At 39.1% G+C, this 24,034-nt stretch overlaps 2 long non-coding RNA genes across 2 annotated transcripts; one reads left to right on the forward strand and one right to left on the reverse strand.

The window, feature by feature from the left end:
• Positions 1-2,077: 2,077 nt before the first annotated feature.
• On the reverse strand, positions 2,078-16,026 carry LOC124271768. The gene is made up of 3 exons (XR_006897126.1): positions 15,946-16,026; positions 7,825-7,827; positions 2,078-2,089 (listed from the first exon to the last, which is right to left on the reverse strand). It is a non-coding gene; the product is annotated as an uncharacterized LOC124271768 (long non-coding RNA).
• Positions 16,027-22,512: 6,486 nt separating this feature from the next.
• On the forward strand, positions 22,513-23,275 carry LOC124271776. Its single transcript, XR_006897130.1, has 3 exons — positions 22,513-22,579; positions 23,070-23,073; positions 23,262-23,275. It is a non-coding gene; the product is annotated as an uncharacterized LOC124271776 (long non-coding RNA).
• Positions 23,276-24,034: the final 759 nt, after the last annotated feature.

Genomic DNA, 24,034 nt, shown 5'->3' on the forward strand with positions numbered 1-24,034 from the left:
CAGCGCAGGTATTTGGCCGAGACGACCAGTTCGAGTCCATCTTCGTTGATCAGTATCGTCAGCAGCCACGCCAGTGGTGTCAAGGGCACAGAGTAAGGCCACAAATGCGATGGAGACGTGTTTGGCTAGACGAGTCACGTTTTTTTTCTACCCTGTTTCGCCATCTCACATTTCAGAAGAACATACTTTGTCCACGTCCAGGGCAATTAAAAGTTTAGGGCGTTACGGAAGTCTTCAGCCATACGCCCTTCCCGTTATGCAACAAGCAAGCGTCGATTTTCAACACGGCAACGCAAGACTTCATACAGCAAAACTGACAAAAACTGAAGAACCACAACATCTAAGTACAGTAATGGCCCAAGTTCTCCAAATCTAAACCTCAAGAACATTTGCGGGATCAACGCCTACGATCACGTTAGCAACAGCCACAGCACTGAAGAAAGAGTGGGTTGTTGACAATTTGTTACCGTTGCTCTTTTTAGATATTCCAAGTAAGACAGACAAGTTGGTGACATTCATGTGTATACTTCAATAGTCAACTTAAGATTTACCTCCCTTCCTAAACTAACTTCGTCTACAATACATATCTTTTTGTATTAGTTTAACGCCGCACTCAGTAATAGTCCAGCTATATAGCGGCGGTCTGTGACTAATCGAGTCTGCACCAGACAGTCCACTGATATTCAGCACGGACATCGGTCTACACAACTAGGAACCGGTGACATGACAGCGAGCCTGACCACACGATCCCGTAAGTCGCATCTAACGACAAGCATGTGTTGCTGAAGACCATTTGTAACCCGGATCTTCACGGTTCCTAATACATAGCTACCAATACAGACGTACATGCAGTTCTGGCTGGTAGGGGGGTGTTCATGCGTGCTGGTGATGAACTTTTGACTCCGACAATGACATGGATTATTTGAATAAATTATTGTAAGTATTTATAAATACATAAAGTTAATATCTGATAAACCACTTTGGGGTTTCATTCTTTTCCTTTCATTGTCTCGGGTGTCATCTGAAAAGACACCTGGTGTTCTTGTTCCGAATGTTCAGCAGGTAATACTCGAATCCTAGAAGGGGCATTGTCTCTTTGTAGTCCTAACAACTACACGCCAAATAACTATCCAAAATTAGGGCCCCATTGCCCCATGTAGACAATTTTTCATACTTAGATTACTACTTTTTTACTTTTATCAAGGACAACAATCCGACAACGCGGTATTTCCAAAGGTCAAAATATTTCGCGTAATTGCACTTTTGCGCTTGTGTAGTAAGTGACAGTCTATGTAGAATGATAATACTTCAGGGGGTTTGTTTGTTAGTGCCCATGTGTGTTAAACCAATGGCAGTGCGGATTGCATTTCTCCTAATTGATACAAATGTGCCAGCATTGCTCCAGAAATTAGTCCCTATATCTTCATTGCCGTGGTTAAAACTGTCCATCAACACACAAAGGTTTGTTGATGGAGAGGTCCGTATAAAACGAATCACGAGGTCATACTCATACTTGGCTGCAAAAAACTTCAAAGGTAAGTTGTTTCTTAAACTACTATACTGAGTCAAAAAAGAAACTTCACATTCTTTCTTCAGGGCACTATAAAAGAACAAGAGATGGTAAGATGGTTAAATTGTTATTATTTCATTGCTGAGATCTGTGTGATGTACTCGATACACTGACAGTGCCATAATCAGTTCCATTAGGCTACACCGCCGTTCCAAAACATGGGTACACAGAATGTCAAGTCACAAGAATAAAAATGCGAGATTTCTCAGTTCAATATCGTGTATGGCCGCCCCGCGCATTCACCACTGCCAAACACCGTCTCCTCATCGACTGCCTGATGCTTGTGAACACGTGGTTGGGGATTCTGCGCCATTGCTCTTGCAAGGCAGCGCCAAGTTCCTGCAAATTCTGAGGTTGGTTCCTAAGACCACGAAGCCTTCTCCCAAGTGCATCCCAAACGTGCTCTATTGGATTAAGGTCAGGGGACCTCGATGGCCACTCCATGACGTTGATTCCAGCGTTTTGAAGGAAATTACGTGTCAACATCGCGGTATGCGGCCGAGCATTATCATGCTGGAACTGTAGACCTGGGCCATGAGCCGCCATGAAAGGAACGAGCACCTGGTCGCGGTAAGCAGCAGCTGTGAGTTTTCCACGGATGACCAGAAGTCGGGAACGGTTGTTCCCACAGAAAGCACCCCACACCATGCAACTTCCGCCCCCGAATCTGTCGACTTCCTGTACACAACATTGGGCATACCGTTCACGACGTCGTCTCCAGACTCTATGCCTGCCGCGAATCTGAGGATAAACCTGGATTCATCGCTAAAGACGACTCGATTCCATTCTCTCTGGGTCCATCGGAGGTGACGTTGGGCCCCCAGCAGACGTTGACGTTGATGAAACGGCGTCAATATTGGCCCACGATGTGGACGTCGAGAATTGAGAATGGAAGCCCGCAGCCGATTTCGAATGGTCTGTGAGGACAGTCGACCTCTAAACATCTCAGCCCTGGTTCGTGTAGCCGGCAGAAATCTGTCACGTAGGTGACGTAGGACGATTTGACGGTCTTCCGCTCGTGACGTCACACGTGGACGACCCGACCTTGGGCGATCAGAAGTGGTGCCAGTTTGTTGTAGACGACCTCGCAAGTCATACACAGTACGACGGCTGCATCCCATTGCCCTTGCGACGTCCACCATAACTGATCCTCCCGCTTGCAACATGCCAACGGCACGTTCACGTTGCACATTTGACAATCGTGGCATTTCAAGTACCGTTAGAACTGTGGTTTAAAAGTGTTTTTGTCAATTCTTGAGGCCAATGCAAACACGTGCATTTGAAGAAAACTTCGATGCGAAGATCACGTGAAAGACTGCACGTGCAAAACCTGATTTGGCACTAACGTCATTTGCACGACGAATGGATGGGTTTGAGTGGGTTTTGCTAACGTTTTTCTAGAGTCGAAAGATAGGGATCCCATTTCGGATACATAGACGTATCATCAGAGACAAATTATACATTATTTTTCAAATTACATTTTGTTAAGTTTCTTTTTTGACTCTGTATATTATTATATATTTTTCGTGAAATTACGGACATGCTCTAACGTTTCATGTCGCTCTGTGATCAATGAAATATTTTCATATTTGCATGAAATAGTTCGTGGGAATGTGTGTATATGTTAATAAGGAAACGCCGTCAGTAGCGTTATTGCCTAGTCAATAAGGTACTGCCTAGTCAATAAGAGAACTGATGCCTAAGGTTAGTCAATAAGGATACTGCCTGAAATTTATAGTGGGCAGTAGCGTTACTCCCTAATACATGAAACAATAAGAATACACATCAAAAATTTATTGTCTCACCTCACATACACAGAAGAGTAAATTGATTGATTACATATTCATATTACATGAAAACTGGAAGACATGATAAATGTGGATTATTTATTAGAGCATGAACTGGAATTATGACAACGACTTGTGCAATTTCTCCTACTTCGTTTGCACTTACATCTCAAAGTTACACACTTTGCATTTGATGTACAGTTGCATTTCTGCATGCCCTGACAAACAAACAATGACTCTTTCCTCACAGCTTCTCTTAGTGTAATGGTACTCACAGTTGACACATCAGATTCACTAAGAAGTCGTTGTTTGGCAATACTAAAATGGTTTGTCTGGTATCGTCCTTCCAACTGACCATGTCCAGTGGCGATACTACATGAATCGTCATCGTTCACGTCTAGAATGTACCCAATCAAGTTTCTCCTGTCCCCCTTGCCTCGATCGAACCCTGGAATGTTAATGTACACTGTATCTCCAGCTTGTGGTAACCCTAAAAGTAACTTGCTACACTTTGTCATTAGTCCAGCCTGTTTGTACATTGCATCTCTAGCTCTACTTCTTTTTAAACGTGCCTTTTGGATGACAGACATACCTGACACACATTAAAACTTGCCAAATCTGGCAGAGAACTTCCGCATTCCACACATAATTTGTTATCAATATCAGTATCACAATCTGTAGCAGTATCACAATCTGTACCGGTAACATTATCTGTACTCGTATCACAGTCTGTGCCCATATCACAATTTGTAGCAGTATCACAATCTGTACCGGTAACATTATCTGTACCCGTATCGCTGGAATATTGCTGAGTGCGGCGTTCAACAACAAACAAAGCAAGCGTAATATCACGTATGTAGCACTTTTATATTTTTATCCTTGCTTTTTAGACTGTGTGACAAATTATATCTTACATGCTCCAACAGCATGACACGTTTATCTTTGCTGCAGCCACTCCCTCGTTGGCACAAATGATGTCCTTGTTATACAGTATATTCTTGGTGTGTGTGTGTGTGTGTGTGTGTGTGTGTGTTATTAAGATAATAAGCAAATTCTTAGTTCAAATCAATCAAACAAACAATTTATGGCAATCAGATCAGAATCCAGTAAATTCTGTAAAATTACAAGAAGAGATGGCATGTGTTTTCTCGATATTGAAAACTTTACTTATTTCCTTGTTGGTTATATCCCATTAGTTACACTATAGGAACTATATCCGAGTTGGTCACAATCTATGACCGCTATAATCAAGTCAGTTTACCAAGTAACCGTTACATTCTACTTATTTAAAGGTTTTAGCATTTCATTCTTGTTGGTTAAATCATGTCAGTTATATACCAGGTAGTAACACTCTACATAAGCTTTTACCTTGTATCTTACAATGCGACAAATGTATCCTTACTTGTCACAATACGTGGCAATTATATCCTAACTGCTCAAACCAAGTGACAGTTACATCCCAATTGGTCACAATATGTGACAATTATATCCTAATGGTTACGGTTATACCCAAGTTATTTACAATAAGAGTTACATACAAGTTTACAATAAGACCGTTATATCCCAATTTGACACAATATGTGACAGTTATATCCTAATTGTTAAAAAGAAGGGTTATATCCTAATTTTAGTTGGTTGGTTAGTTGTTTAACGCCGCACTCAGCAATATTCCAGCTAGATAGGGGTGGTCTGTAAATAATGGACCAGACAATCCGTTAGTCACCTCTTACGGCAAGCATGGGTTACTGAAGACCAATTCTAACCCGGGTCTTCACGGGTTATATAAATCCTAGTTGGTTGCAACGTTCGATGTACTAAACGCAATCAATGGAAGTTTTCTTGTCCCTGTCAGGCCGTCACTTGGAGAGAAGCGCCAAATCTGGGTTACAAATTAGGAATTTGCAACAACTTCAATGTAAATATGCAGAAACAACGTAGGAATTTAAAATATGTTAAATGCAAATGTTGTTTATTAAGGAAGAACGTTATTTTAATTAGATGAAATCTAGGTGGTTGAGGACTTTAACATCTGCATTAGTCTAGTCTAGGTCTACAAGCCACACGCATACATACACTCATATCGCTAAATAGGCACAGCAAGTGTAATAATCTTGTCTCAAATTTTAACCCCTGTTCACTTGACTTCAATCCACCCCAGACACACTCCATGTTCTTCTTTTTCAGACGAGTTGAATACAACATCCGGCACCTTCACCGTCGCTCACTCAATTCGCCCCCGCATCTGGCACATCATCTATGCCGACAGCTACACCTGCCAGCCAGGGCGCCCCACCCCACTTGTGGAGCAGCCCAACTTTATACAGTTTGAGATGCAGCTGCTGAATCCGGACTCGCTGGGAAATCCAACAGAACATTTCGGTGATGAAGAGACAGGTATGTGTGAGAAACCTAAATTTCACCCATAAATACCTTGATTCTGACACTTAACATCACAGTCATTTGAAATATTGGATGTAGTTCTACAAAAAAACTGTTAGAAATACCTGTCATGGTTTGGAATGGACTTACATTCCAAGTTTTGAATATCGCAGGGGAGATAACTGGACATTACAGACGTGTATGGAAAGCATATGTTCAGTGAATGAACACATGGTTGTTTGCCTCTTAGAATTAGCAAGAAATCCGGAAAGAGTGAGTGAGTATGGTTTTTCGCCACTTTTAGCAATATTCCAACAATATCGCGGAGGTGGACACCAGAAATGGGCTTCACACATTGTACCCATGTTGGATTGAGTGAGTGATTGAGTTTAGTTTTACGCCGCACTCAGCAATACTCCAGCTACATGACGGCAGTCTGTAAATAATCGAGTGTGAACCAGACAATCCAGTGATCAACAGCGTGAACCTCGGTCTACGCAATTGGGATACAATGACATGCGTCAACCAAGTCAGCGAGCCTGACCACCCAATCCCGTTAGTTGATTCTTTCGACAAGCATGGATTACTGAAGATCAATTCTAACCCGGATCTTCACGGGTCTGTACCCATGTGGAGAATCGAACCTGGCTCTTTGGCGTGACGAGCGGACACTTTAACCACTAGACTACCCCACCGCAGTTCACCATGAGTAAATAATAGGTTGTCCGTTTGTCTTTGACTCACAACCAAATATGGCAATTTTGAGTCTTGATATTGCTATCTTTAAGGGTGGAAGTACGACAACACAGGGGATATAGTTTCACTGTTTTATTCTGTGAACAAACACGAACTGCCGAACGTTGTCCAGAGCTAGCTAGATATGCCTTGCCGCTGACCTTGCTGGATACTATTTACACTGTTTCTGAATGATCTTCAATATAATCTACAAATGACAACAGTTAAAGAGTCGAATTACATTCAGATGATTTTAACGACCGATTAGAAACTATGATAAATCTATTTGTTCTGTTCTATGCCGACGACATCGTTCTACTAGCATCAGACCCAAATGATTTGCAACATATGTTAGATTGATTTTATGAATATTGTACAACATTGAGACTTAATCTAAATGTATCCATGAACAAATATATTTATATTTGGTGGTTCAAAAAATGATTATAAATACTGTTTCAAAGTGCCTGGTTATGAATACCTAGGAATTACTATGCACAACATAATAGATTTACTTTTACAAAATAGAAACTATCTGAGAAGGCCACCAAAACTATGTACTTTGGTTTAAGCAAAGGTTCATTATTTGTCTTTTGATTGTCAGTTACGATTGTTAAGTCGCCCCTGTTCTTCTTTGTGGGTGTGAATTATGGGGTTTTGGGAATAATTCTTGGGTAGAAAATATTCATTTACAATTTCTAAAGGAACTAGTCTCGTTGAGAAAATGCACCACTTCATTCGTGGTTTATGGGGAACTGGGGAGATTTCCACTGGAAATTGAAATTAAATCATGAATGTTACTCTTTAGGGGGAACTCATTTCACGAAGGGCTTCTAAATTGTATCTCCTTATTTACAAATTACTCTATAATGATACAATCTGCAGCATCTGGCTATAAATGGATTATAAATTGGAAAGAGTAATATTTCGGCTACATAGGCATATGCAAATAATATAGTCTTAAAACACACGTTGAAAACAGACTGAAAGAATTTAATCTACAGGCTTGGATATCAAACACAGAAAAATATTCAAGAGGAGCTATTTATAATAAAAAAAATTAAATTCTGAATTGAAATATGAAACCTATCAAAATTTATTATTATTTATAACTAAAGTAATCAGAGGGTGTAACATAATCTCAGAACCTCAAACCATTACCGTCCGGTAGAAACTTGACGATGGATCAAAACACCCCCAAATGAAAGATTAAGTCTTCTTTGTAATTCAAACGTGCTTTGTACACGATATTGGAGATGGATTTCACATTCTGTTTATTTCCCCTACCTTGCTCCTAAAAAGGAACCGGTATATCAACAACTATTACTGTAGAGCCCCGAATATGCACAAAACGAACTAGCTCTTTCACTGTAATAGACTAGGAACAATTCGGAAATGAGCAATAATTTACAAGATACAAAATGTCTCATTTAAGCAAAGACCCAAGAAGAAAAACAATAACGCATGAGTGTAACATTGTTCATTTAACTAGTGAAATTTCGGTCATGAAGAGACAGGTATGTGTGAGAAACCTAAATTTCACCCACCCATAAATACCTTGATTCTGACACCTAAGATCACACAGTCAGTTTTGAAATGGTTTGGAATGGACTAGTTCGTACAGAAAGAACTATATCCAAGAAACCACACAAGTCTGTCATGGCTTTTGAAGAATGGACTTTTATTATATTCCAAGTTTTTTGAACATCATCATTTCAGAGGTTGGAGATAACTGGACATTACAGACGTGTATGGAAAGCATATGGTCAGAGAATGAACAACATCGTTGTTTGCCTCTTAGATCCTGGTGGGTGAATGAAGAATAAGCAATAAGTCCCAAAAGAGTGAGTGAGTATGGTATATCGCCGCTTTTAGCAATATTCCAGCAATATCACGGCGGGGGACACCAGAAATGGGCTTCACTCATTGTACCCATGTGGGGAATCGAACCCGGGTCTTCGGCGTGACAAGCCAACGCTTCAACCACTAGGCTACTCCACCGACCCAGTCCCAAAAGAGACACATACATGGACGTATGATTTTATGTACGCGGTGTCTACCATTTGTATAAACTTGCATGTAAATCTTGCTTCCATACCCATGTTCGAATTGAAAAATGAGTTCTCTCATTAATTTTTTGTTCTTGTAAAATGTATTCCCAAGTACTGTCAAGAAATGATAGTTTCCAGTTGAGAATCACCATAAGTGTGTGTGAGTGTGTGAATTTAGTTTTACGCCGCTTTTAGCAATATTCCAACAATATCGCGGAGGTGGACACCAGAAATGGGCTTCACACATTGTACCCATGTGGGATTGAGTGAGCGGTTGAGTTTAGTTTTACGCCGCACTCAGCAATATTCCAGCTACATGACGGCAGTCTGTAAATAATCGAGTCTGAACCAGACAATCCAGTGATCAACAGCGTGAGCCTCGGTCTACGCAATTGGGATACGATGACATGCGTCAACCAAGTCAGCGAGCCTGACCACCCAATCCCGTTAGTCGATTCTTTCGACAAGCATGGATTACTGAAGATCAATTCTAACCCGGATCTTCACGGGTCTGTACCCATGTGGGGAATCGAACCTGGCTCTTTGGCGTGACGAGCGGACTCTTTAACCACTAGACTAGTCAGCGAGCCGGACCACCCAATCCCGTTAGTCGACTCACCATGAATAAATAAAAGGTTGTCCGTTTGTCTTTGACTCACAACCAAATATGACAATTTTGAGTCTTGATATTGCTATGTTTATGAATGTACAGACATAGTGTATTCTTGCAACCAACCATATACTATTATATTATATCTAGCACTTTATATTCCAAATTATTGCTAAAAAATGAAAAAAAGTAATGCGGATAAGTCCTTTACTTGTATAACGCCACAATTTGGAATACGTCCAATGTATGATAATTTATATGGCCGGTGATTATACTCATTTGGTACACACATATCCGAACAAAGTGCGAAGCATCGTCTTTAACAATTGTTCAGAAGGATGAATGTCAGAATTCTCAACAGAAACAAGCATGCCCCAAAGATCTAGGTATATGACACGGGCATAAAGAGAAACAAATTCTTGTCTGATAATTTTATCATATACAGGTCCCCATATTCCACCTAACGTGTAATGCGCATCATGTGTAATAAAATAGTGGGGTCCTTTAATGGCAATTTTTATATCGGGTGATCGTATCAGTAGTCTCTCTGTTGCTAGTCTGATGTGCTTCATTCGAGCCTTAAACACGTGTAGAGGAAAAAAATGAAAATGGGCATAAAGATTAATGAGAACAATATCTCTAGAACCGGAAGGTATTTCGTCTAGATGGACAAAACATGGTCGAATCGCAGTCCTGTTGGCATTTTCAAACGACATGGGTAGGCCATGGGGGGACCAAAAGACAGTATAGTTAAACCTCTTGTTGTATGCCTCGGAATAGGAATACCATTTGCTCGTTGGTATAAAGTTGCTGTGAGTTTCCTTTGGTCCTATTCTCCAAGTAAGATTCTGATATTTGAACAAGAAAGTAAACAACTGTCTGACAGTGGAATCACCAAACATTCTAAGAGTTCTGTTTGCTAAGCAGCGGTCAAAGTCTTTGGCAGTTATATCATTAACACACGATAGGGAGCGCCACGTAGAGTTGTAAAAGAAACCAACAGGGTTTGAGAGCCAGGTGTTCCGGAAGTGTGTCCTGCTGCAAGGGTTGTTTGAAGACATGGTTGCGTTTGGGGCTGAAACATTGATAATAGGATATTTTGTGTATTTGTTTGTTGTTCACCGCGGGAGTCAGCTAATATTCCAAATATATGACGACGGCCTGTAATAAACGGCAGTGTGGACGTTAACCTTTACACTATGTCGGGTTACTGTTCAAGTTGATCTTCCAGTCCGTCGAATTTCAATGATAATGCCTCAGTCTTAGTGTACACAGTTTCTTGTTGATTTTAAAGTTTGTTTTGATTTTTTCTTCAAAGGCAACAACACGTTGCTCTGTATTTCCACATTTCAACTTACTTCATCTAAGAGTGTTTCACTCGAGCTCATTTCCTTTTGCATTGTCTTTCGAAATTCTTTTTCAATTTTGCTCAAATGCATTTGATAAGTGTATTTATAACCCCTTCAGATCATTCAGTGTTATCACATAATACAACCTCAATTTATGATTCATATCCGTCAGCCTTGTCTTTAATTAGTCTTGTACGTTAGAATTTAAGGTTATTTTCCTTCACCCGCATAATCTTATGATTTGGCCGCCTATATCTGGCTGAAACTAAATATTTTGGAGATTATTGAATCTACTTTACCCCGACAGTCTAGTTTGTCAAGTCGCCAATTTTCATTACGTGTTGTTTTTTTCTGGTCTGTTTAGAAGAAGTAAATGTGTCCTCCAAATAATTACTAACAGCAAGTATTGATGCGTATTTGTGGAGATTTTCTACTTGCTGACCCCTTATACAGGTGAGCTATTGTATAAGGGTATTGATTTCATATAGAAATAGGCAATTTACCAAAAACACTCATACAGAATATGAGTTATGTATAGGTATTAAAGGTGCTGCATACAAACCAGAATGAATTTGTACTGTGATATTGCCTTGCAAAGCACCTGGGCCGGCTGACCTGAAATTGCAGAGGAAGGTTTCATATCAATAAAAGATGCTCGTATCGCCATTAAGACATTTGTTTATACAGGAATTTTAGGTGTGTGTAATGGAAGTCATGATGAACAAGAATGATGGATCCCCTACAGTGCCAGTTTATACGCAGGAATTACTGTGTAATTTGATAATCACGTTATTTCTGTTATTTCTAGTTCAGACGAGTCTATCCTTGGCTTGGCTTGGAATTGGCTCTTGAATGATATCAGATCAACGACATCTAACGAAGAGTACAGTTAACTTCTCTGTCACATTTCATTGACTTTCCCGTCCAAGCAGAAGTTTTGATTCGTATCCGAAGAGAACGGGTCCACAAGAAAGTGAGCACAACTGGTGTCCCTTAAGATACCTACTTCTCAGCAAAACATCTTACAACAAAATATTAAACGGACGTCCAGTGTTTCACATACTAATTTCTTAGCAAGCTTCAGATTACATTTGCTATCATGTTTGCGAGTTGAGGCTCTTCAGATAGACAAATGCAGTTTTACCTTATGCCATGTTGGGTAGTGGTGTACAAAGTTGTACAGTCGAACATTTTGACAGAATTGAGCTTGGTTCCTTTCTGAGACTGTAAAGACTCACTAAATAAGTCCATTGACGTTTTGATAATCTATATCGCATCAATTCTAATTGTCTTAGATCCTTTACGCTATTTAAAAAAAAATGTCCCTTAATTGTATTTAGGATTATGTAAGACAGGGTTTGTGTGGAACACATTTATGGATCATTAAAACCCAGTACAAAGGTAATGGACAACCAAAAAGTTAATAGTACTAATACATAATTTTGGGAGATTTCTTCCTCAGTTAATATACAGGCCTTGAGTGGCATTATTTGATATGTCCTTACATGAACAAATGCGGTTCAGCTCCTCTATCTAAATTAGAACTAATTCTCATATTTATACTTACCTCAAAAACCATTCGCTGTTAGGCTTTAGTGTCATCCTCACAAACGGGATTGAATTGATGCTTGTCCAGTGGCTGCAGTGAATTCCGTTCTTCTTCGGTTTTTCACAATACAATGGAACACCGTAATGTTTGTCTGTTAGATTACAAACTTGTCCAATTCTCAGAAATGTGTGATCCATGTGTCCTGAAGTGACCTCAGCTAATTTTGGTGTGTTAAATAAGCATGTAATGTTCTTTCCAACATATCCTTTCCTGAATTCCCTGTGCATGAAAGCCATTTTTTCTCTTTTACACAGTATTGCTGCACGGATGACAGCTTGCCCCGTCCACAAGATGCGCAGAATACCTGTGTATGTCCCATTGTCATGGTCAGTAACAGATCCTGCTGAAGCAGCTCCTGTGCTATTTTCTCGCATCCATAAGATAAGCATGTCTCCACCTCGGGTTTTGGGTCTCTGCTTGTGGTCAAACAGTACAATCTTCACTCTGATTGTTCCATTAAGTGTGTACACCGTATGGGGGTTAACAAGGGTCATCGTTGAAGCTGTTGCAGACGCATGATAATTGATATCATTTATTTCGGTATCATTCATCATGTAGATTTCTTGGTTGATTTTCATTTCCACTAAAGGAGTTTGCTTTTTGCTCTCAGTTCTTGAAGGGGAGGGCTCTCTTACGGTTTGAACCCTGTAAAGAATCATGTACAGTAAAAGTTGATGTTACATGTAATCGTCTTTTTACATACTTACATCATAGGTAAACATATGTCATATGTTTGATATAATGTACATTTGCAGCGTGAATATCTAGTATAGATTCTGTGTGTTCTAGCCAAATGGAACAACTTTCAACAGTCCATGCTGATTACCCTACACGGACAAAGTGGTCATAATGCAACAATGTTATAATGGTTATGGTTTACTTTGACACTGTACCAAATAGTGGTGACATGTACATGAATGGATTTAATCAATGCCACAAAAGGGGTAGTGTTGGTCGCCTGGATATGAAGAGACGTGCTCCTGTGGCATCGTTTAACGATTTTAGGATGACTGTAAATCGGAATAAATTATAAACATATCTGGTAACTTCATTTATTACATTATGCAAATATTGTTCAGGGTTAAAAAACCATTCTATGGAAAGGTCATAGTAAAACAACCAACAGGGGATGTTCACATTGATATATAAACACGAAACCACCTGGAGTGTGAACTGTTTTGAAAAAACTGGTAACGCAATTCATGATGATGAAGCGCTCGAAAACCTGTGACGACATTTCTGATGCCATACAGTGAATATATTATCCATATGGTGAAACATAACCAGTGTCATATATATCATATGTGCACATGTGCACATATAACTTTTGCCTAGCAACCATTGTTTCTGTATTTCGTCGTCTGTGATGTCACTTGCTTACCGTATTTTAGTGCACAAATGTGCATGAATAAAATAGATAATAAAGAAATCATTACACCTGAGCAAGTGTGACTAATACAAAATTCGTGCAAAATTATGTAAATCCATGGAGGTGTGGCCCCAAACATTGTGGCCTCAAGCATGGTGATCTACTTTCATTTGCTGGTGATGAAAAGCTTGATTTTATATTGTATAGTTGACAACCGATCTAGCATTTTAAACAGATCTCATGCTTGTGTTCATTAATCTGGATAATCTAGTTGTTATACTGTTCTTCACTGACAGCATTAACATATTTATCCATATCACTGTGTATGACTTTTGTCGTCACGATATGGCAGGTATATTGTCGATGTGATGTTAATTCACTCATTGGAAGCTTGTGAGTGAGTGAGTTTAGTTTTACGCCGCACTCAGCAATATTCCAGTTATATGGCGGTGGTCTGTAAATAATCGAGTCAGGACCAGCCAATCCAGTGATCAACAGCATGAGCATCGGTCTACGCAATTGGGAACCGATTTCATATGTCAACGAAGTCACCGAGCCTGACCGCCCCATCCCGTTGGTCGCCTCTTGCAACAAGCATGGGTTACTGAAGGTTCATTCTACGAACCCGAATCTTCACGGGTCTGGAAGCTTGTGACTTTTCTTAGCAGCTCCCACGTATGATTGCATTTATCCAGGGTCTTTCAAACAAACACTGGCACATTAACCACAACTGTTTAGTAAAGCCATTTTGTTTTTACCAACATGCCATGAATGAAATTTAATGATAATAGTTCTACCGTAACAATAACAGCTGTGTGTATTAACAGTTTGTCTTTTTCGTGAGTAACATTGTTGGTTCTTGCTTTATTTATCTTTGAAAATGTTTATGTTTTAACCCCCCTTCATTGCAGGCTTAGGTTGTACCAACTATGATTCTTTTCAGATCTTGGTGAAATATTCTCTAAAGGTACGGGAATACCGAAACAACATATATCAAGCACCAAAAGGAAACTACGACATCATACATTTCAATAGCTCAAAGTCAAAGCGTAACAGTATTTCTGCCTCATAACAAAAATGGATGTCCCCTGAATGCAATTATTGAAACTAGGATAACATACAGTGTATTACAATTCAAAATAGTGAGATTAAATTACTTCATCTTGTACAGATTTAGATCAAATGCAGCAGAGAGAGGTTGGATGGTTCAGGCACAGGTATCCTTGGTCTATCTGCACGCATTCCAGACAGTGATTGTGACTTCTCCCAGGAAGCACTGTCTATGCGAACCCGGTTGTCTCCCAAAAAGCCCTACAGCCCAGTATCCCTACGGCCCAGTACCCCCACAATTAGTTAGAACAACACACGACATTTACCTGTCTGGCATAATGAACTGACCCAAAGGAGAGAATACAGATTGGAGTATACAGTGTGAGCTGCACAGAGTATACAGATGAGGAGGGATTGAGATTGGGCTGTTGTTATTCGGGTTTTGATAATTCATTTTAAATAATTGAGATGAATTAGATGTTGAACTAGTCTTTTTAGCTTCCTGATGTACATAATGAGTGAACAGATTTTGCAAATCGTAATAATATCAGTTGTAATAGTGTTGGAGATAGTAAATTGAGATAAATAATTTGAGACGATTTTGGGTGGTACATACGAGGGGCGTTCATGAAGTAGTCAGCCAAACTATATTCGCGCTGTCCAATGTTTGAAAAGCTTTTATTTTTTTTTGAAGAAATTATTAGCAAGACCATATCCAATATTTCACATATCACAACACATTGGGGTTGGTTAGTATTTCTTTAAGAAATTGCAAAAAAATGAAAAACGATCTGTCAATTGACACCTCTTGGATAATGGCATGCCCTCAGATAATGTCATATAAAATATGTTCAGTATAGTATTGGATGACTACCCTTCATAATCAACATTCAAAGATTTGGATTGTTTGATTTACATTTAGACAAGGGCTGTTTTTCAAGGACACTCCCATTTTAATCTTTCAAAAACTGTGTCCAGATATTCAAGCTGGTACTGTTTACAATATATTGAGAGCTTACATTTGTGTGACCATTCAGTATATATGTACTCAATTATGACCAGTGATCTCTGATATGTCCTGACCAGGTCAAGTTGCTGTCTAAAATCTCAGGGCTTTTTTGGACAGTGTAGGAACTAGTTCAAACTAGTTAACACTGTGTCGAAGTTAAATTGTTCTTTTCCTTGTTTCACTTGTGCCAAATATTATTTACATTTTTACTTTGTCATGGTTAAAAGTTTTTATTAAGGTTAATCAATCATAGTGATTTTGTTGTGGTTTTGCTTCATAAATCAAGCATTAATTCGATTATAAGTAGGATTGTCTTAAAAAACCCATCTTGCAACATATTGCAACACATATCGCAATATATGCTTTCGCATCGCAATATATCGCAATATGAAAATTCTCTGCAATACCCACCCCTATGTATGAAAACGTGAAAACATGAGAATAAGTTATGTCCTTCTGATTACGTTATCTGAAAGGGGTTGGGCAGTGTCTCCAAAACAAGCTCTTTCAGAAAACCCCAACATCCCATAAGCCCTACAGCCCAGAATTAAACCTCAAGTTCAATATTAATTTAACATTAAACTTTTGTTAAACTATTTTTGTTATCCATTAAAACCATTCTCTCAAACTCTTAGTGTGGTTATTACTCATTAAAATCATTCTCTCAATTGCTAAGTGTTGAAATAGGTAATAGGCAGGATATTAGCAGTGCACTGGACCATTAACTTTGTTGCTATAAGCTGTAGGGGTTATGGGATGTAGGGGTTTTGGGAGGTTAAGTCGAACCCATCAAGAACTTTACAGAGAATATGTAGGCTGTCCAACACTGCAGCCTTCTGCATTACCCAGAGGGTCAGAAGCCCCGTTCTCTCAGTGGAGAACCCGGGCACTCTCCTGATCTGCGCCAAGAGATCATTAAACAAACATCGAGGGTATATCAACCCATGCTCCCCTCGAGACCAGTGAACAACTTATAATACTGCCACATAACAATACTTACCAGTCATAACTGCCCCATAACGCAAACAGGCATGTGTAGACTAGAAGGACAAGCAAGGTCAGACGTTTCATGTTGAACATCTGTAAAAAAACAACAATTAAAAGTCATTATGGACACCGTTTGTTCTCACGACCTTTAATTCATTAAACTCGTTGGATAGTTGGTATGGTGAATGAATATGTATATACTTGCATTGTTGGCCATCATGCTATACAGTGGGGATGCCTTATTGGTACTGAGTGAGTGAGTGAGTTAAGATTTATAGTCACATCAGCAATATTTCAGCCGTGCCATGACTCAAACAAGTTATACATTGACAATATCTGGTGTTACATTATCAAATCAGTCGACAAAGGACATTAAAACAATTATATTACCAGAGATAAAGAATCATAACTGGCATGTAATTTTAATTTATTATTGCTATATTGCTATTCATGTCCAAGGAAATGAATTATCAATGTATGTATTCCGGGACGGAGTCCTCTTAATGAAATAAACCTGTCCGTCATATGCTCAAATCCATCATGGTACAAAGTAGCAAATTTGACTTTATGTGATAAAATTATTTTAGGTAAATATTAATTTCACAATTGCGTTTAAAGTTTTAAACTGTTGTTAATTTATTTTAAAATATATCAACACATTTTCAGTAGCTATATGAAATCATACATACACAACACACCGGATGCCTACGGGATCTACAGTCGTATGTGCTGTAAGACTTGCACAATTACTGTCATGGCAATAATCGAACAATCAATCACAGCTGCTGCCTGAAATGCCATCAACATCGTGTATAATGTTACTGATAAGCCCTTGACCAGAGTGATATAGAACCTGTTACATAGAACCAAATTGAAAACCTGATGTGTGCATTATTATGAGTGAGTGACTTAATATTTATCGTCACATCGGCAATATTACAGAGAGAGAGAGAGAGAGAAAACGGTATTTGTACAATCAATCAAGCATAACTGTTAATCCCCTAAGCTGCTGGGTGAACGAGAAGACCCCAATCAAAGATAACGTACTCTCTGTAATGCAAACCGTATTGGAGATTAATTTCACTTTTATATATTTGCCCTTCCTTGGCCCAAGAAAGGAAAAAAATATAACAACAACTATTTCTGTAGAAACCCGAACATGCACAAATTGAACCAAATTTTCACTCTAACAAACTGGGAACAATTAGGAAATTAGCAATATTTTACAAAATAATAATGTCTCATTTAAACCAACGCCCCCACAAAAGATAACTAATAAGGCATGAGTGTAACATTGGTTATTTAACTGGTTAAATGTACAGACAGTTTATTCTTGCAACCAAGCGATATGTATATATGCCTACTTTATGGTTCATACATGTATTTAAGTTGTGTATTATGATGTATCCTTGTACTTCTAATGTCGCAGTACGTGGCCAGAGTCTAAATAAAGTTCAGTTCAGTTCACTGCACATAGGCCCGACGTGGCAGTGTGAACTAAAAGGCGGATTTATTCTAAAATTGAATGAGAAATTTATGTCATGGGGAAAGGATTACGAAAGAAAAATAATATATATGTTTTAATCAAAGATAAAGATATATACACACCCATGTTTGACTGTTGCAAGAAACATACAAGAAGCGATTATCCCAATGGGATGCATTTGCTACGGGTTTCAAAGTTATGCTTTTGATCCATGTTTACGTTGTTATCAGACGAAACATGAAATATTCTGCGTTATTTGTGTTCTGTTCGCTGTGATATGTTCTAGTAAACGTTATTTTACACATATTATACATACCATGTGTATAAATAGCTATAGAATACTGTTGTGCATATCGTACCTCAGATAAACGTTCACATTGCAGTACATGCAGTGCAGTCTTCTCAACAGATTTAAAACACAACAGTACAATTAATTAAGTATGCTTGACATGAAAGAGCCTAGACTTTCAGAAAAGACACGATGGCAGGCTATTGACATGCATGATGAAGGGATGTCCTGTAGCAACATCGGTGTGTGCCTGTGACGTGTCACCAAGATGACGTACAATGCGGTTACTTCATCTTCGCGACTATTTACCTCAAACAGTGTTCCCAAGGCTGACCGATTTTGAGAGGGCATCGTAATGGTCTGGAGAGCATTTCGTGCCATTGGTCAATCTCAGTTGATAGTCAATCATGGTAATCTTCCTGCATTACGACAATGGCACCAAGATTGACGTCAGTACTTCTGCTATTCATGCAACGATCTTAGCGCTACAATTATTGTAAATCCTTAAGATCGCGATCTTAGGCTTCGGTTACAATCGCCATCTACTTGCACAAAGCAATTGTAGGCTAAGATTATTGTAAGTTACAATCGAAACTTACAATTGGTCCGGACCAATTGTAAGGAGCTAAGATCATTTTAGAAATGGCATTCAAATTAGTGTCTGTTTCACGCAAATAATCAGCTTTACGTTTGGAGATTGCATTTATATTGCATGAAACTGTGTGGTTCGCCTCGACATTTCAACAACACGGAGAATGCACAACTGATTTAACGTCGGGTACATTTTTATTTACTGTAGTGAAACACATAACTATCGAGTCGACATCACATAGTACTATTCCCACCCGATTCAATGTTGGAATAAGTGTGAAACAACATACCTTCTTGATAATCAAGGAAAGGATAATAGCGAATGGTGTCCGCGTGCGATTAACAATGGCCGTGACCTTTTCATTAACTCAAGAGCAGATAATTTTACTTTATACGCAAGATGGGAGTGGTTTCCCTTGGCATATGCCGTTGCCGTACAGTCAACATACTGATATCTCTTTTCGGTCATGGAGTGATTTTGTCTTAGTTTATCATTAAAGTAATCTACAATTAGATACAAGTTAACGTGCAAAATCAAGTTTCTTTCTCATCCATAAATCTAAATTTGATTATGCAATTTAAATATATACAAGTAGTCATCAAATAGGGATATACACATGATGGGGTATTAAAAATTTCTGTTTCAAAAGAATTTCACTTTAAGAAAAATATTAATCAACGCAATAGGGTTAAATAATTAATATACTGTGAATACGTATTTAATAACTACTCTCTTGAAATATTATTTAATGCACGTATTTCCCTGCCAAGCATTCTTTACAACACTTCTGTAGCCATTGTTTTATTGTATTTTATTCTAGGTTATATTTAGGATTTTACCCTCCCCCCTCCCCCCAACAGCTGCGTATTAAACAACGTCTCATTGACAACCATTGGCAAATCATACATTTAGGTGTTATATCATAAGGAAAAACTGTTTATATTTGTTATTTTAAGTTCCATAATTAAGTCACTAAATCTAGATCCAAATTTATTCATGTATTTTTCGTATTTCAGTATTTTCATAAAACATGGGTAGGTATTTCTGTGGTTGCAATATCACATTCTCAGTTCATAAATCAAGACAGTTAGAATGTAGAAAATATATGCTATCGTCCACGTAATCGGTCCCTTCTAAGATTTCTCGGACTTTTTCATGAAAATTCTGCAAGGTGCGATTGAGGGAGGTATGTATTGTGTGCTGGGACCAGTATCACTTTTTATTTGCGCAGCATGCTATGCGCACTTTGAGACAACTGTAGACGGGAGTCGAGTTTAAGAAATTCGTACCACCACCGTTGAAGAGTTCGATCTTAACTAAGATCGCGATCTTAAATACACGCCGTCTTACAATCGCTCTAAGATCGGCTTTGTGCAAGTGGATTAGGGCAATTGTATGGTGATTGTAAAGTTGATTGTAAGGCCCTAAGATTGATTGTAACTAAGATTGCTCTGTGCAAGTGGGCCCTGGACTAACATTTCAACATGACAACTCTGTGTTCCACACTGCAGTTACCATGCCGCAGTGAAGCATGAATACCCCACTCAGACACATTATACTGACTCCGAGCCGACCAGTCCTTGCTGTACCCATTAATGCCGAGCGCCAGGCAGGGACCAACAAATACCATATTTTAACGTCTTTTGGTATGACGCGGTCGGGGATCGAACCTGCGACCTTCCGCTCTCCGTGCGGAAGCTCTAACCACTACACCACGGAGGCGGTCCACACTTGTGAAGTCTTATCAGTTTCATCAGTGTAAATTTTGCACCTGGTGAGTCATGGAACGTTATGCATTATGTTTTATTTCAAAATTATTCTTTAGAAGTGAAGTTGTATTCTTTACGTTCATCAGTTTATGAATACAGTCCCTGCCGTGAACGAATTCCTTGATAAGCGAAATATTGAGTTCTGTAGGTAGTCGCTCGATTGACACGTAATCACGGGACATTTTAACGTTCATTGTGAAAAGAACGACAGCTGGCGTAGTAGTGTTCATATAGGCCGGCTCTGTCAACCTACATCTGATGGATGTTTCATACGCATCCATTTTCACAATAATGCACACACTGTTTCTGATTCAATTAAGCAAGCGTCAGGTTTTCAATTTGATTGTGTAAACGCATAAAAGGTTATATATTACTCTAGTCAAGGGCTCATAAGTAACACTATACACAATGTTGAGTGAGTGAGTGAGTGAGTTAATACTCTGACGAGAACAGTTTATAATTATATTAAACAACTAGAATATCACGGATATACATGTAAAACTAGTAAGTAAATCTAAAACATTTTATCTATAGGGGACAACACAATATAAAAACAGGCTACAGATCGCCAACAACTGAAGGTAGATCACCACTCTAGGGACCATGGGGACTTACAGTACTTTGGCTACCTGCATGGACCCTAGGTGGATTTATACCCTCCCTTCAGCCAGTGGCGATTATACTGATATTTAGCCATAATAAAACAACACATATTCTGCGATTAAAAAAGATACACAATGTTGATGGCATTTCAGGCAGTTGGGATTGATTGTACGATTTTTGCCATGACAGTAATTGTGCAAATATGAGAGCACATACGATTGTAGTCTCCGTATCAATCAGGTGTGATGTATATGTATGGTGTTAAATAGCTACTGAAAATGTATTGATGTATTTGTATATTTTAACAGAAGTTTAAAACTATATTTAAGCAATAGTGAAAGATAACTACCTAAAACTGTCTTATTGCATTACATCAACTTTGCTACTTTCGAATTACACCATGATGTGTTTGAGCATATGATAGGCTGACAGACAGACATGTTTATTTTAGTAAGAGGCCTCCGGCCCAGAATACCTACATTGATAATTATTTATTTCCTTGGACATGATTATTTACCTAACTTTTGCGACTTAAATATTTCTGACATGATGTAAATAAATAGAAACATACCTGATAATATCAAGGTTATTGTTCTGGACTAAATTCACCTTGGCCTTCAGTAACCCATGCTTGTCGTATGAGGCGACTAACGGGATCGGGGGGTGGGGGGTGGTTTGTTGTCAGGCTCGCTGGCTTGGTTAACACATGTCGTCGGTTCCCCATTGCGCAGATCGATGCTCATGCTATTGATCACTGGATTGTCTGCCCAGACTCGATTATTTACAGACTGCTGCCATATAGCTGGAATATTGCAGAGTGCGGCGTAAACTAAACTCACTCACTCACTCATAAGATAGATACTTATCGATATCAAGAAGTGATTTGAACTGTTTATAATAACACAAAAGGACTGCGATGATTGTGCTAAGTATCAGACAGCCTTTCTTTAAACAGATGGATAAACATATTTACATAGCTGAGACTATTAGACTAAGTTGATTTTAAAACAAAATTGTGTTTCTCAAATGTTTTGATGGATATTAACATTGACATAATACACTTTTTGCAAAGAATGTCATGAATCAAAAATTAAATCTTGATCATCAGAGGAAATTAATATAATATAGGTTATCGCGCGAGTGTGTGTTGGGTTGGTTAATATTATGCATTAGGAACAAACATTGCGAGCCTTCCCAGTAGGTTTTTATGTTAAAGCACTTATTATTGTCCACCGATCTTAGCTTACGTTTGAAAAATAAACTCGTTGTTTCTGTGCTCCCATGACATCTTCTTGTTCAATACAAACATCCAAATACACTATAATGATGTTCTATGTATTTATAATACTTTAACCCCCTTTCAGGGTACATCCACTAACAATCTTTGCCAATTTAATCTAGCGAGTATAAGATGTCATTTATTGATTTACAAAACAAATTTATCAAAAAATTTCAATCAGTTCAATTTCTTTTTAAAAAACAACAATAATTAAATGATACTTAACGTTATTAAAAAGGCCCTTTACTGTTTTCACACTAACATGCTTGACCGTGATTATCTCATCACAAAGGATAGAAAAACGGAGGATCCTCACCTTTAAGCAAATAATCATGTATGTATCTAGTATGGCCATGCGACATCGTCGCATAATGAAATCCTCAAATCCGGACTGACAACCCAAGTAGGTGTAACCGATAGAGGGTTTTATTGCATGTAATTTAGTTATACCTACTTGGGTGTCCCACTTCTTCTGCATTAGATCACAGATGTAAGACCTAACGACAGCTTTGTAATCAGTGTATCGAATAAGAAGTGGTGTCACAGATTTGTTGAGTGCTGCCTTAGCAGCAAGATCGGCCATTGTGTTCCCAGAATGACCAACATGGCTGGGTAACCAACAGAGGACGATGTCGCATTGGCCAGTAGCAAGATCATTATATAATTCAATAATTTCAATTAAAAGTGGATGTTTGCAAGAAAGATTTAGCCTGAAGGCACGAAAGAGAGTCTGAATAGATTATATACTCTCCCAAAAAGAAACGCATATAGGAATTTCAACTGTATTTTTATGTTTATTTTGAACCATCTTGTAGGCTTTTTGAGTGAATGAAATATAGCGAAATTGCACACTGGGAATGCGGACTTATCCGTCTTTGTCACCAACTCGAGGAAAGTCAGTTTGAGTGTCACATGGAGACGTGTGGTGGCGCTGAAGTCACCACCGTGGGCATCCAGAACTGGAAGGCATCGCCTCGGCATCGAACGAACAAGTCTCAGAATCTCGTGTTGCCCAATCGCAGCCCACTCTGCCTGTAGTGTAGTGCCTGTGCGAGTTGCTGAAGTGTCTGGGGCTGATGGTTATGGCGTCGCACCCGTCTGTCCAGGGCATCCCACAGATGTTCGATCGGGTCCGGTGATCTTGAGGGCCGGGGGAGCACATTGATGTCTCTAGTGTGACGTGCTGTGTGGGGCCTGGCATTGTCCTGTTGAAACAACTCCCTCTGGCGATCAATGATTGGAAGGAAGTGTGGGCGTAGGATTACACAGTACCGTTGGGCTGTCAGGTTGCCCTGGATCATCACCAAATCACTTCGTCTACGGCAGGTGATCGTTCCCCACGTCATAACACTTCCCCGGCCGAATCTGTCCACCTGGGGAACGCAAGCGTCGGCGAAACGTTCACGTCGACGTTTGTAAACCCGCATTCTTCCATAGCGTCGTTCCAATAGAAATCGTGATTCATCACTGAACCAGATTTTAGGCCAATTCGGTAGGTTCCAGGCCTGGAC

This window comes from Haliotis rubra, unplaced genomic scaffold (genome assembly GCF_003918875.1).
Source record: "Haliotis rubra isolate DU_JTF1 unplaced genomic scaffold, ASM391887v1 Scf1029, whole genome shotgun sequence".
NCBI lineage: Eukaryota > Metazoa > Mollusca > Gastropoda > Lepetellida > Haliotidae > Haliotis > Haliotis rubra.